Genomic DNA, 17,686 nt, shown 5'->3' on the forward strand with positions numbered 1-17,686 from the left:
CGGGACCCAACGGTAATGACCCTAAACCCTTACCCATAGACCATCTCGCCAACTGTCTGGATATATCGCGATATACTTAGATGTTGTTTTTTTTTTGTTTTAGCGATATGTTTGGAATGAATTCAATTATTTAGAAAGTGCATTTTTACCTAAATGGGAGTTGCGAATCTCGCTAGATACATACACTCTGATGAGTCGAAGACGACGAAACACATGTCAGTGGATAATTACATTTCAAAAATAATATATATATACCGCTCCCAATGTGGGGGTATAAAATTGGTTAAAAGGGAAAATTATTCCCAACTCGCATTTAGGTAAAAATGAAATTTCGTAAATAATTGAATTCATTCAAAACATATCGCTAAAACCAAACTAAAACAACATCTAAGTAAATCGCGATATATCCAGACAGTTGGCGAGATGACCCAGGGGTAAGAGTTTAGGGTAATTACCGTTGAGTACCGATGTCGCATCTTGCTAAATACAGACACTCTGATGAGTCGTATACGAAGAAACACGTGTAGTAGATAATTAAATTTCAAAAATAATATATATACCACTTCCCATGTGAAGGTACCAAATTGGTTAAAAGAGAAAATTATTCCTAACACGAATTTACGTAAAAATGCACTTTCGTAAATAACTGAATTAATTCAAAGCATATCGCTAAAACCAAAATAACATCTATATATATATATATATATAAATATATATATATATATATATATTTGTATATACACCCATATATATATATATCCATATATATATGTATATATATACATATATATCCACATATCCACATATCCATATATAAATATATATATATATATATATATATATATATATATATATATATATATATATATATTTACGATCCAACAGCCTCGTAAGTCTTAACTGAAATGGGTGTTAGTGTTTGCTTATACTAGCAACCATTTTTCTAAGGTCTGACGAGGCTGTTGGATAGTAAACCTGGTCCAACATCTGAAATATTTGTAACCAATCAGATATATATATATATATATATATATATATATATATATATATATATATATATATATATATATATATATATATATTATGAATTTCCACAGCCGAACCAATGTTTCAGCCAAGACAGCCGACAAACCGGAATGCCAAGACTCGAGTTTCGCCCTCACTTGGGCTCATGAGTTAGACATACTCGCGCTCACGATTTGAAACCCGAACCTCTTGCATGCGAGGCGAGCACTCTACCAACGAGCAAATACGCCACACACACACAAGAAAGTATAACTTACACAGATCAAGCAACCCGTGATACAGATTCAACAGTGGAAAGAACCTACCTCATATCGAACAAGCGACGAGGTATCAAACCAGCTTTAACCCAAGCCGGCGTCTCCCAGAAGGAATTTTATATACTTGAAAGGACGATGTCAACCAAACAAGCTAACCTTACTAGTAATCAATAGAATGTTCAAAAAGTGTGAGAGATTTTATATATAATGATTTTCCACAGCCAAACCAATGTCGCATCCCACAAGAGCCAAGAAAGCAAACACACCGGAAGACTTGAGTTTCGCCCTCATCCGCGCTCAGGATTTTAATCCCGAAACTCTTGCATGCTAGGCAAGCACTCTACCAACTGTATATAGGAGGACGTTGACACCTCCCTGCGCGAGTTGCAAAAACCTAACCTCGCTCTCTCTCCCTTATGGGGGCATACATGCGATTTGGAACCGCTTTTCAATTTGATACTTCCATAAAAGTCCCTCCTTTGGAGGAAACGAGTAAAATCCGCATAGGATTAGTGGCGACCACCATCGATACACCCACATATCTATCTATCTATCTATCTATCTATCAGTCAATCTATCTATCTATTTATTTATCTATAGCTATATATCTATATATCTATATATATATATATATATATATATTATTGATATACATAATAATAATAACCTAATGAATAAATAAAATAATATTTGATTCAGCGTTTTAAACATTTACATATGTAGTAAAAGCGAAATAAATATATTTATTTTAAAAGCGTAGATTTTTCTTAAATTACAGTTGCCTAGAATTATATAGGAGTTTCAGAAGAACATAAAGCGAGAAAGAATGACTTCAATTGTAGATATAAGAAAGGCTATTCCTTTCTTTATTTGCATCGAATACGTTGCAGTAAGTAATAATGTAAAGAGCCACGCGGACACGATGAACGAGTATCGTCTACATTACTGCATTAGAAATGTAGAAAAGTTTGGGGCCGTTTGAGTTCGCAAAAATACAAAAGTATCACTTCAGGCTAAAATCATTACGAGAATCCATTTGTGTCCACCACCGATGGCTTTTCTACTGTCTATGCGAATGCATCGCTTATAATTGTCACCTCATGACCTACTTCACATGTGGACAACGTGGCCAACTCGAAGGAAGAAGTAATCGCTGATGTCTAAAATGACTATATATATATTAAACCAGGTGTTTAAGGCAACTGCCCATACACCTCTGAAAATAAACGGAATATCGAAATGTACCTCCCGTGGAATGCAAGGTAAATTCCTTCAATGCCGCTTTTTTATTCTTTATATTTCCTAATGCATCGGCACTTTCTGAAGAAAGGTAGTTTAGCACAAAACAATACATAAGAATGTGCTCATATAATGCAATATATTTGTACATATATATATATATATATATATATATATAAATATACACACACACATATATGTATATATATATATATATATATATATATATATATATATATATATGAAGACGGTATATAATAAGAAAAGGAAGAAAGATAAAGTAAACTTGAAAAATGTAATTTTCCAGTGAACCCCCCTATTGTTTTATTCCTAACCAAATGAGTATGTAAAACAGGCGTTATAAATGTTGCTAATACTATTGTATAATGCTGATTAGTATCCTCTTCTAACGCGAAATAATTTGTTTGAAAATGTTCTGACCAAAATAGGTTATACTTTGTTCCCCCTGCCACCTACTGTAATCATTCCTCTTGACATGATAACTCAAAAAAGTTCATATTAAGTGTAATCCTCATATACATATTTTCCTTTATATATATATATATATATATATATATATATATATATATATATATATATATATATATATATATATACATATGTATATATATACTGTTTTAACAAAAACCAAGACTTCAAGGAATGGTTGCTCGCAACAAAAAGTGTATTTCGTTGTAAGTTACAATTGTTTCAAGACCATTTGGAAAAAGTCAAACAATATGTCGTTTGACAATTTTCACAAGCACATCCTTTCCTCAAACTCATTAAATAAAAACACTTTAACAATAGAACATTATGGAAAAGAGCATTTCCTTTAGAAGAAAAAGAAAACAAGCGAGATCACCTATTTTCTTATCTTTATTTAAAAAAAAAACGAATTTCAAACAAAATATCTTTTAAAGAATTGCATACACACACACACACACAAACACACACACATATATATATATATATATATATATATATATATATATATATATATATATATATTTCCTTGGATTTTACTTGTACAAATGGAAATTCTTTTAACTTTCTTGAAGTTTTACATTTGGATTTTACCGGCACTGGATTTTTTATCTTCCACCAGACTATCCATTCATGTGTAATCACCTTTTTCTTTACCATATTCCCTCTGCTTAACTCATTTTGTTTTCAAGTAAGATCTTTGACTTACTTGTTGTTTCATCAAATACTTCTGCATGCAAAATCCGATCCACCATTTTGCTACTTTCTACCCTCTGATGAGAAGGAGAGTATTTCTTCGAAACTCCGCGGATTAAGGACTATCCATTCATCTCGTGTTTTTTACCAAATCAATACATTCTACACACTTTACAACTGTTTATATAATGTTTTGTTTAAATTGAAATTAGATTATATCTGTAATAAATTTGATTACCTCCGGTTTTGTAATCATTTATATCTAAAGTTCTCCTGAACCGTAAATAAATAAAAAAAAAAACATACTAGTTTTAATAAACATAATTTTCAAAGTATTATCAGGGATTTTCTATTGTTCATTATTATAGTGAAACACAGTTATTTCTAATTTATAATGTATCTTTACATATATTTATTAAAAAATCATTATAAAAATGCTTATCAAAGAGAATGGATGATAGAATGTCTTAAATATAAAAAAAGGTAATTGATGTGATCGACATTACAATAAGACCATCTAGACTTAAAATGGCAGCTGATGGGCAACATATAAGTGAGATGAAAATACAAAAAGGGATCTTTCAATGCGATTCACTAGCACCACTACTTTTTGCCATTCTCATGATGCGACTGAACAATATACTAAGAAAATGCTAAGCCTGATACAAGTTCAATAATACAGTGAAGAATGAACCACCTAATGTAAATGGATGGTCTTAAACTCTCCGAAAAGAAAAACAAAACAACATAGAAACTCTATTAAACACAAGAATAATCTCCAGCCAAAATCTCCTAATGTACCTATTTACAATGCCTCCCCACGGGACAGAGTTAGACACCAAGGTCGTTTTTTTAACTTGGAGAAAAGGTACAAAAATAAAAATTGTCTCAGTCGTGTAGGGTTTCTCCTCCACTGAAAGAGAACGAGAAATGGAAGAGCCGTATCTGAAGAACAGATAATACACTTTGATCTTGGCCAAAAGGCCAACTCCTAATGTAATTCGATATGACAAAGTGCGCACTGCATGACATGAGGTGGGGAAACTGGATGTAACAGAATGTACAGTATTACCAAATTAAAAAGAGATGAAGGCACTTGATGAATATGATAGCTACAACTACTTGGAAGTTTAGAAAGGAGACACCATTAAAACAACAGAAATAAAAGAGACAATTGGAAAAGAATCCTTTAGCAGATCATGGAAACTCATCGAAACTAAACTCTGTTGTAGAAACCTAATTACAGGAATAAACACGTGGGCAGTGTCCCGAGTAAGATACTTTATAAATTTGACCAAAAAAGAACTGAGAAACCTCCACAGGAAGACCAGGAAATGTATGATGATACAGAATGCACTACACCCAAACGATGATGCTGACCGATTATATGTGAAAAGGAAAATTTGGGGAATCTTGTTGGTCTGTAGAAAAGACTGTGTATATAACATAAAAAATTATTAGAAAAATACTTAATGCAGAACTCCGAAATAATAATTACCGCCGGAAGACACATTGAAGAAACAAACAAGACAGACAAAGAATAGACCAGAAATAAGACTAGAAAAAATGAGAAGAAAAACAGCAACATGGGCAATTCATAAGGTTACAAAAAATAACGGAAACATTTGAAAATAGCTACAAAAACGAAACATGAACAAGGAAATTTAATCCCTAATAACCGCCGCATAAGATAATGCGATTAGAACCAACCATATCTAACCAAGTATCGACAAGATCACAAAAAGAGAAAAATGTAGACTACGGAAAAATAGGACGAACTATAAACCATATTATAATTGGAGACATCAAACTAGCCGCAAAAGACTATAAAATACACAGGATCTTTTGGAGAAAGCATTTTGAAAATCCAAACGAATGGTAACAATTACAAAATGGCAGCAGGACTGGAAAATAAAATTCACAAGATCTGATGGAATATGAATACACATATTTAAGCAAGAAGATCAGATGTATAACAAGAAAAAAGTCCTCCAAGATTGTATGTTTTGCCCTTTCGGCATTTCACAGTGTGAAAATCAAAGACACTGAGAAGTTGAGCACATGCACAGAACTAAAGGGATAGCTAAAAGTGATCAGAAAAATGACGAAAATCAATATTACACTGTTAATTGTAGGAGAAGTGGAAGCGTGGCGAAAAACTCTTTACAAAATGGTAGTGGTTGGAACCAGAGTGTGGCTAAAATACACAACAGATAACAATAATGAAAACTGCAGAAATATGACGCAATTCCTAGAATACTGATACTAACACTACACATGCCTAATCCGCAATTTAGTGAAAATAATTGTAAAAATTATAAAGAAAACATGTATTGTAATTAAACCAAATTATAGCCTAACAGATTATAATAGAAATTAACTGAAAGAGAAAGAAAATATTCAGAAGGAAATTGTTTTATATTCTTTGTTTAACGAAAGGTGTTTCTATACTTATTGCATTATATTTTAATAATTCAAATATTCGATTTTTGATTGTTAGTTTTTTATGTTTGTGTTTTTTTATGTGTGGTTTATATTTTCATGCAGTTTGAATTCTTGAATTTTAAATATTTCATACTTCTACAATTTAAACCTTTGCTTTATATTTCTGTTGTTTTGTCGTTCTGTTTTCCGTATTTTGCTTGTACTTAAAGAATGAATGGTGAAAAGGATTTTTGATATTTTGTTCTTTTTTTTTTCAATTAACTGACAGCTTGTCAAAATACCTTCCACATAATTTCTCGTGGTTTTAATCCCGTTTTATATTATTTTTTATTTTTTATTTTTCAATTATTTTAATTTCAGGAAGAAACACCGAACTAAAAGGCTATTTCCCACTTTAAAAAAATATTCACTTTAGTAAAATCTTTTTAGTGTTTTCCTCGTTTTTTTTTTCGGCAAGTTGTTGTTAAAATGCCAAAACTATATTTTAGCTGATTTATTTTTCTTGATATTTTAATTCTAAGTTGTTCTTTTACAAGGTTTTATTTTATTTTGGATTTTAAATAAAATTAATTCCTCACTCAGAATTCGTTCATTACTCAAGAGTGTCTCATATTTTGATCGGCTTTCAAGACAATTTGGCATTAATTCTCGATTACGCTATCAAATATAAAATTCTTCCTCTTGAATATAGCGCAATGATCGTTGAACTGCGCTTGTGCCGACATACTGATTGTTGAAAAGAGAATGTGTTTTATTCGTCCACAATCCCTATCTAATCTACACTATACGTGTTACTATTCGCCAGCATGTGGGCGTGGTTGCTTATTTCCACTATAAAAACACTATTGATAATAATTCCAGCAAATACGAAAAGAAGCACGATTGGTGTGTATTAGCTTTCAGACACTGACCAAATTTATGTTCATGGCGCCGTGTGTTAAATTATACAACATCTCATTACAATGGATTCAGGACAATATGATACACTGCCGACATATGCTTTAGAAAATATGTAACACCTGGTAATCTCAAACTACCACTCACATAAGTATTGAAAATGATCACCGTCGTTTAATCTCGATGCTCTACCCAAAAGCAATGACACTGTGATTATGCTGAAAAATGGTAATGCTAGTAAATTTATAATAGTAAGGGTTTGTTTAATTATAATCGCTTAGATAATAGTTATAATATTTAATCTATAAAACCTAAGTAGGGAACACTGACTAAATCTTATACTACCCCTAATGCAATCACACTTATTACAACAACAATTACTACGGCTACAAAAATTGTTGCATCTACTACGAGTACTACTGAGAAAGAACCTGTCCAGGATTACCCCAGCATGTTGGATATTGCGATATGTCTGTGCATGTTAGTTAGTGCAAAAAGAGTTCAAAATGTTAAGGTTCACGTGTTCAAACGCTGTAGCAAGTGTCGACAGTGAAACCTGAAATGGCATTCGGTATGCGTGAAAGACAAGGTGGAGAAAAGAAAGATATCGAGACCATAAAGGAGTATGGCTTCGAATTTTGGCGCGGGGCATGCGTGTATTGTTAGACGCAGAAATGCACCGTTAAAGAAAAAGCCCCCCACCCCCCAAAAAAAGAAGATGATCGGAAGGGCGATGGATTCTTCCCAGGTTCACTCGTTGACGAATAAAGTAATCCATGCCAGAAAATCGGCCAGAAAATCGGCATTATGTGTTCGTCATATGTTCCTTTACAGCATCGACCAGTGGCAGGAAAAATCGATTAGAGCAGAGCAAGGAACAGGAAAAAGTTAGGCTGAGTTTTTTATTGCATATATATATATATATATATATATATATATATATTTATATATATATATATATATACACATATATATATATATATACACTAGAGGTAGCACGACCACATGTATAGACATGTAATATAAAGACGAACATACACACTCCCACACACATATATGATTCAGAAGAGCATATAAATACAATCAGAAGCACAATATATCTAACAATATATTTATACCATTTTATGATTTTCATAGCAGGATATGTCAAATTAATTGGGAACCAAATAACATGATGATGACTAATGCAATACACAGTAGTTTCATAAGCTTTACATTCAATATTACTACATACTACAATATAAGTCAACTCGGTTCCAAATGTTTACATAGCCTCAAGTGATACGCGTATGCCTATCATACTTAATCTTATTCTTTTCAATTTTGCGTTATAAAAATATGTTGCAATCCTGTTTTCTTCGCGATTGCCCCCATAAAATGGATTTTTTTCGTAGTGTTTTTCATGTGGTCATTTCTTTTATATTACGCAGGTTCGTTTTTTATGCACTTTGAAATAAACTAAATTACAACTGGGCAGAATTTAGTTAATATAATCTCGAACATGTGATTAAACTGACAACATACCTTTCGACATATTAATAACAACGTACTAGATTTTAAGTGCAATGTAAAAAGCGTGTACCTAATGAAAATCACTCATCACTCCATTTGTTTTGAATACTTGGATTTTATTGCTCAGCCTCAATTTGAAAACATGGTTAATCATTACGCTTGAGCGTCGTTTCGCCTTGGCAAGTAAACATATTATAGAAGAAACAAATAATACGTTATAAATGTGGAGTAATTTTCGTAGAAATATATAAACTTATAGTTTTATCTTAATTTTAAAGATATATTTTTAGTTTATACTATAGTCTTAGTATAGAGTAAACGAAGTTTAACCTAGTTTTGTAGGCTAGTTTATTATATATATCACTTCGTAGCTTTAAATAACGTTAGTTTATAGCTTGATATTTAATTATTTTTCTCTCATGCAAAGTTTTAAAATATATTGTCTACCGTTGTTTTATAATTTTTACAACATGAATGTATAAATAGTATCTATCAATCAGTGTATACGAAATAGTTTTATAGTGTAGTGAGTATACAGTATCATATTTGAAAATCAAATCTTTCAGATTTGTTTGAAAATTAATCCCACTTCAATAGACTATAATGACTCAAGATTGTTTTACTCTCATTTTTTTCTAAAACTTTGTTCATTTTAAATTTCTAATATTGTTTAACAACATCGGATAATGATTTTGTTCTTCACAAAGACATAAATTCGATACAAATTTGTTCTATTTTCGAAATTACAGACCTAGGATATGTATTCTATTTTACACAAAAAAATATCAATTATCAGACTGTTAAATTATGAATCTTATTCGTTGATCGTAACAGTTGAGTTCCCTCCAGCCGTGATGTTATCGTTATTCTCATCGATATATATATAACGAGCTCACATTTATCTTACGTTAAATCTAATGGAACGGTTTTTTTCCTTCTCAAACGAAAACGTGTTTGATCCTTTATTGTGCTTAGACAAGTACGAGCGTGCTATGGTGTAAGGGTGGCCTACTTGATATCAGCTTGTTGCCATATCTTGTTTTTATGAGAGGAAGTAGAAATAAAACTACTTAGGGAAGGTCATTAAATATCGGGAAATGAGTAAAATTCAACGGACAAAACGATTCAGTGTAACGGACAATCGCAAATAGATCTTATAACAAATATCCTTTCTTTTTATCATCGTTTATGCGTACTTTTACCTGTGATCTTCCGAAGTATATTGACCTAAAAATGAACATGAAATGGTTTTGCGGAGATGCGCCATTTTGTAAAGCCAGGTGAAATCTCTTGAGAAAAAAAAAACACTTAGGAAGAGGGTGAAGGAAAAAAAAACTGAGTCTTAATTTATTAGTTTAGGCTTATGCGATATATACTACGCACAGTTCTACAGAAAATCTTCATTTAGAAAAAAACTGGAAATATTTACTAATAGTCATAATTCAAAATCACATTGTAAGAAAAAAGCGTCCATATCTTTACAAGACAGGATGCATGTGCATACGAAATGTCAACAGACGTATTCCTAGGAAAAAAATCATACGTAAAAAACGCGGGCCCTGATAGGCAGAGACGTTCGAGAACATGCTTCAGAACATCTTTCAAACAACATTCAAGATAATAATTCAGAATGAAGGCGAAGCTTACGACGTTAGTGACGTAATACATGTAAGGAGAAGTCACGTGTGACGGAAGAATGGTCGAATAAATGAGGTTGCCAGAGTGTCCTGTGTTCCTTGCAATATAGACTGCATTCAATGTGCGGTTCCAATGTTTAACCCCGTGTCGCGTTAACTTTATATACCCTGCTGAAATAAGTATTATCACATGAAATAATAAAAATGGTAAAATAGAAACATAATTCTGATTAAAAATTACCGTTATTCTAAATGCAAGCTTTAGTGTATTACGTCAATCATGTTACTTATTAAACGAAGAGCTGACTTATCCTCCCTGTCAGACGACACCTTCTGGTGCTTCGGTGTTTTTCCCTGTTGAATCGAGAACATAAGATAACGCAGATGTGTATGCTTTATGTTTTATAAAACATATCTAGCTTAGTTGCTAATCGATATTTTTCCCATTTTTGGATAGAAACATTTAAGGAGATTATACTTTTCCTAATGGAGATGTGAACTAACTAACAGTAAAGAAAATCAGGGCAATTTTATTAAAATTCTATGATAAATCTCTATATAAATAAAATGAACTCATTTTTTCCCGTCGGATTTTGACATTAATAGGATTAAAAATCAAGATATTTCATGCGAATATAATATGCACAAACGGCAGAACAATATCTGAGGTGTGTTATAAGCTTATTATTTCTCAAATTCCTCGATAATCTTAGATTTCTATACTTTCTCTGCTGAGAAGTCACGGCCAAAATCGGTTAAGATCAATGGAAGTGGTAAAATATTTTCTCTCTAATAAATTCCTCCTCCCCTGCCACCACTTAACACCGTTTGGGGATCGTTCACAAGGAAGAGTTGAGAAAAGAACACCGGTTTGGCTTCGTAGTTCTTTCATGTGAAGTTATTTAAAATCACTAAACTAAGCTGCAGTGCTCTGTGGCGTAGTGGTTAGCGTGCTGGACAATTCACATTATATTTTCACGTTCGCGCCGACCTACCGTAGTCGTTTTTTTTTTTTCCTAAACAACTGGAATGGATTATATATATATATATATATATATATATAATTATCCACGGACACGTGTTTCGTCATCAGATAGGCTGCATCTAGCGAGATTCGAAATCCGCACCCCACGGTAAGAAGCATAAACCTCTACCACGGTACCACCTCCCTCGACTACTGAATGCATCGCGTTTTTATGTAGATGTTTTGGCTTATCAAATAAAATTTGTTATTGTGACAGTAATATATCTGTTAAATTGGATATATATACATAAGCAAAAGATAGGCGCTTAATATATTGTCCGGAATGTATATACGTTTTGAGATGTTTATTGATTAAAACAAGAAACCAATGCGGGACGCAATTTATAGGAGCAAATTATTTTACAAAACTCTCTATTTTATTTTATTTCATGCAAATAAATTCGGAAAGACTGGAAAGTTTTAACGTGTCATTAACTTTGTTTGAAAATTCAAAATTAGATTATATATCTAGTAGAAAAAATTAATTGACCGGTTGTTTCGTATCATTATAATTTGATTGAAATTAATTCAATGGAACTGTATACAGAGACAACGATTTAGCAGGGATTTAATAATCTGTACTATACACATAGTAATTTCCATACAGGACCGTTTTGTTGTATCACAGCTCGTCAGCTACCTCAAACCCTAACTCCACTGCTTAGTCGACATTCAGCGCTTATAACCTTTACGTTATTCGGCCGCTGTAATTGCGGGTGAGTTAATTAGCAATGCATTAACATTCTCTAAACGCTTAAGCTACATTGTTTGTCATAAAATACGCATACTATTATATTTTTATGAAAGCAGATTTTTTAATTGATTATGAACGGAAATATCGCATGTATTTAATGTACCTTTGAATTCCGTTCAAAATGATATACGAATCTAAGAAATGAAGGCATGTGCATGCAAGGACTGTTTTTATTTTCTAAATCATTCACTTATTTTTACCAAAAATACTCGAGCTGAAGTATAAACCAAATGTTAAGACAGTCAGTCAAGTACCATAAATAAAATCGAAGACTCCAACCTAACAATTTCCAATTTTCACCATTTCGTCGCCTATTTTTCCGTAAATAAATAAAGTAAAATATTATAGTAAAAATATTTTCCACGTGTAGGAATAGCCCATATACCAAATTCCAACTCTGGAGATCGTTAAATATATTGATTGAGAATGCCCCAATACACGCACATTCTTTCCTCTGATGAGAAGGAGAGTATTTCTTCGAAACTCAGCGGATTAAGGACTATCCATTTACCTAGCGTTTCCTTTTCAGATAACAACGACCTACCTTTAAAAAACCTGTTTTATTTTTGTGATGAGTTTTTTTACGTGAAAAAAAAGAAAGTTATATTTCTTTTTTAACTTTATTCTTTTCTCAACCAAAATCGAACAAAATTAATCAGATATTTTTTTGTTTTTCATATTTTTAAACAAATGTTTTACAAAAGCACTTTTTATATGTGTTCCATGCATTATTATTATTAGTAGTAGTATTATTGTTGTTGTTGTTGTTGTTGTTATTATTATTATTATTGTTGTTGTTATTATTATTATTATTATTATTATTATTATTATTATTGTGTTCATCATTTATTTTACAGTTGTAACTAATGTAAAATAAACTTTTTTTTTTCTTTTCATAGACAATTTTTTGTCTATGTGCGGCTGGGCAACCAGAATTTGAAAAAAATATAATAAATTAAGAAAGCCGGGATATCTCATTAGGATTAGGTAGACTTTTCTATGATAGCATAAGGCGATGTTAATAAAGGCGTGAGAAGAGACATTAAATGTTGTGGAAACTTCGACAACCGGCACCTTTCCAATATATAGGTTAAGATGGAGACAAAACATAATTACCAAATTTCTGTCTCCACACAAAATCGAAAAAGATACTGTCAAGAAGCTCCTGGCATTTGCAATTGACAGTTGATCCAACATGGAGATATTCATCTTGTATAAATTTGTTAGGAACGGCCGTTTGAGGGGGTGTTCTTTACTTAATTTAATGAGTTTTTTATTCATCCAGTATTTTCCAAGAGTCATCCTCTCTCTTACTTCGTGTTGATCGGCGTTTTACGTCAGATTATAATCAAACCTAAGCTCATGACGTCATGTTTCGAGCAAAGTTAGTCTGGTTCCAATTCTGCACAAGTAGCATATATATATATATATATATATATATATATATATATATATATATATATATATATATATATATATTTATACAGAGAGAGAAAGAGAGAGAGAGAGAGAGAAAGAGAGAGAGAAACTCTATAAAACGGCTATAGCAATACAGGGAACCAGAGGTTAAAATGATTTCATGACAGAAGAAATCCACAAACGAAAGAGGGGATTGTAGAGCTCAATTTATAGTTCTTCAAATATTCATTTATTTACTAGAGTAAACATAGAAACAACGCAGTAAGAGAGACGTACATTTCAAACTTACCGTTATGACAGAAGTCGTTGATAGGTCTAGAATATGATCTATTTTCAGAAGAGAAAGCGGCCAAAAGAAATGTTAGGAAATTGAATATGTTGTAAAGTTGGTATCAGAAAAGACTAGCTAGTTGAGATGTAATGCAAGAATTAAAAATATTTTTTATAATTTGGTCATTTGCTAATTATTATTTATTTGTTGATACTGATGTGTAATTTCAATAAGATTAATATTAATTAAAATAATAATAACGATAAATACATTATCCCTATATTAATAAAGTAGACCCAGGAATTCCCTACTAGACAGGTTTGCGACAAGAGATGTCATATACAAATTCAATAAATCTATGTTAATAGCTACTATCTTATGTAGCTTTCAACACGCATTTTAGACCTATACAGTCGTAATAATTAAATGCATTCCTTCTCTTCTCCTCTTCGCCTTGTTTACTTTTTTAAAGACATTTATAATCATGAATTTTAAGAGTCTTCCCTTCATGAAGCCGATATACACATTTTGTACCCTTCAAAGAATCATGATATATATATATATATATATATATATATATATATATATATATATATATATATATATATATATATATATATATATGGGGGGTGTACTGTCGTAAATGTCGGTAACTCGCTGCTTATTTTGCTATTAAGCGAGCCTCGCTGTTTATTTGTTTAAAAAAAAACTTTGCAACTCGAGCACTGTAAAAGCGATGGGTGAATGTTTATTTAATAGGTATTTGATGATACGTTCACGACACCAATCTGTGGGTCAGTGGTTGGAAGTGCCAAATATTCGCGCGATGAGTGTAGGTTACATCAACGTCAAAGGAAAAGTGCTACTCTAGCAGCACTGATGAGTTGTGATACAGCAAATAATTACTGCATGTGGATGACGATATATATGAATATAATGGCGTGTGAATACACCATGGCAAAGCACCATGTAAACGGTTTATACAAATAGTGTAGGTAATCTTTTTACATCGTTTTCTTGTTGCTTCTATCAACATCTTTTTTTTAGATTTGACCCATTTTCTGAGAAGTAATTACGATTCTCAGAAGGCAACATCAGCATAATTAAATTTATTAAACGTAATATTTCTCTAATCATTGTATATTACATCGGGATTTCTTAAAACGCTTTTTCACAGATGGAACTTCTCTTCGCCTAAAGTTAATGAATAAAATTAAAATAGCATTACTACGTAATTATGCTCGACAGAATTTGTCTGCGTATACATGTATTCATTTGTTCGTCCATAACTGATGAACAGATTAAATATTGTCAAATGTATGAATGGTTTGTATAAACTTGGAGTAAATTTTACAATTCACTTTGAAATTATATTAAGCCAAACAGAAAAAAAATCCGTACTAAAAATTAGGACTGCAGTCTTTGTTAGATTGTTTGCATAATCTTAATATAAATACAATTTAAAAACATATGCATATAGAAGATTTAATGTTTAATGTCTCGTTTATGGAACAAAACTGTCAGTGCATGTCTACTCATGATTTGCATTAAAGAAACAGTTTTAATATTATGGATGAGAAAATTAATCTCATTACATAAAAGCGGCAGAATATCGTAATTATTATTATCATCATTATCATTATTGTTGTTATTATCATTATTATTATTATTGATGTTATTATTATTATTGTAAATATAATAATAATTATTATTATTATTGTTATTCTTGTTATCACATTCTATTTATTTATGTTTTTATTTCTCTATAATATAAATCTCACATTTCTGTTTAAATGTGTGTATGTATGCATTTATATATGCATGCATGTATGTATGTATGTGTGTATGTATGCATGCCTAAAACTTTCAACGGAGGCGACGAATTTTCAAGAGATTGGTTTAATTTTGAAGTTCGACCTTGTGGACGAAAAATATCGAAGACTTCGCTAAAAGCATTAGGTCCTTTACTTTCAAATCGGCACTTTTCTACAGGGGGAGGTCGCTTTCTTTTCGCCGATATTTTCGGGAATCCCCCTATCTTTTCGAAAGGCTAGCTTTGATTTAAACATTCGTCACTTCCGATTTGGCAATGGGCGCAACAGCAAAGTTTTTATTTTTTCTTTCGCGTTCTGTTCCTCCTTCGCGGTACGGGGTCGAACCTGCTTTCCTAATACCACTTTATTTTTTTTTTTTTTGGGGGGGTGCGCAACACACACCTCAAACCCGCGGACAACGCCGGACATCTTTGATAGTAACACATAAACACGAAGTATAAGTTTTACTTTCGTTACGCATACTCTTTAAGTCTTACTGAATAAGCAACATATAATACCAATTTGCGTATATACTTATTACAGGTAAAATACTTTGTTCTGTTGAACTTTCAAAGTTATTTTCAAGAACTAGGACAACACTGATGAGCTCTCCTTGTATAATAAACTGTGCCCTGATGTATTGATTGTAACGATTATGCAGACTTTAATTTTAACGATTTATTCAATGCTTTGTCATGATAAGCTTGTAAATGATATATTTCGTTCAAGTCTCATATAGAAATTTCCTCAGTGTATAGAAGCTCAGTTTGAAAGACTATTTCCATCGTTTAACACGCGTGTGGATGGACGCGTCTTAAAAATATAAGTTCTTGTTCAAGAAAATATCGATGGTCACATTCAATGCTGCCAAGACTGAACTGGTTTCCTTAAATAATTACAAGAAACCTTACCTACCACCAAAAGCAACGCCCAATAACTCTTTATCTTAAAGTGCATCTTTTAAACTCCTCGAGCTAACGTTCAAAGGAAACAGGAGTTGGAACAATTACATTGTGAACATTGTCAGGACCGCTGTGAAGAAGGTGGGTTCTCTCTACCGTGCTAGAAGGTTATTAAGGCCCGAAAGTATCCTATGCCTCTATAAGGGCAACATTCGCCCATGTATGAAGTATTGTTGTCATATTTGGGCTGGTTTATTTGCCACTAGTCTCTCGCTCCTAGACAAGTTTCAAAAGAGAGTCGGACATCTGATAGATCCTGAACTGTCATCTAAACTTTAGCCTCTGCCCCATCGATGAAATGTTGCATCCCTTTGCCTGTTCTACAAGTACTTTAACGGTGAATGCTCTGACGAACTGCAATCACTTGTGACCCCTCGAGGTAAATACTCTCGAAAAAGCTGACAAATCCGACAAACAGCAAAATCCCACCCTTTCACAGTAGAGCTCCCTAGATGTACGAGGGCCTTTTACTCCAGTAGTTTCTTCCCCAGAACAGCTAGACTTTGGAATTCCCTTCCGGGTTCCTGCTTCCCCAACTGTACTGACATGCGAAAGTGTAAGTGTAACATGAACTGGCGTCTTGATGCCCAACTCCCTACACAGTACCGCTGATGCTTATGTATCTGATAGTAGAACCCTACAGCAAATGGGGCAATGTGCCTTGTTTGGGGTGAAAATGCAAAAAAAAAAAAAAAATTATAACCCTAACACAAATTTGTTTTTTTTTTTGTTTTTTTACTGTTCTATATGTTCGAAGGTATATTTTCCTTCCCATCTAGCTAAAGTTTCTTTCAAAAATGCTTTACATACATTCGTTCTTTTTTCTTTCCTTCTATTTTATTGCCTTATTTTATTTTTTTTATCTCTAATAGACCAAAACCAATTTTGCTAATCCACTTATGGATTTCTGCGTCTGCCCTTCCCTGCTATACTCGTGTTTTGTACCTAATTCTTTAATAAGCAGAACGCTGACACGAGACGCTGTCACCTTTCTTATAGAAGACATTTTAACCTTACCTTACCCTCGTACCGCCAGCCAATCACCAGCAACACTACTAAAAATGTGACGCGTGAAAAATCTCCCCGTTACCACCCTGGTCGAAATAATATCATTTCCTGGGGAACATGAGGGACAAAAACGCGGGCCAATTTCAACGCGTGCACGTTCCGTTTTACTACTTTATCAGCCTTTCATTTCGGATTTGTTCCATACGATCGTCTATTTACGCATGCACTACAAAATATTT

This window comes from Euprymna scolopes, chromosome 14, assembly GCF_053919585.1.
Source record: "Euprymna scolopes isolate OS-2025 chromosome 14, ASM5391958v1, whole genome shotgun sequence".
Classification (NCBI taxonomy): domain Eukaryota; kingdom Metazoa; phylum Mollusca; class Cephalopoda; order Sepiida; family Sepiolidae; genus Euprymna; species Euprymna scolopes.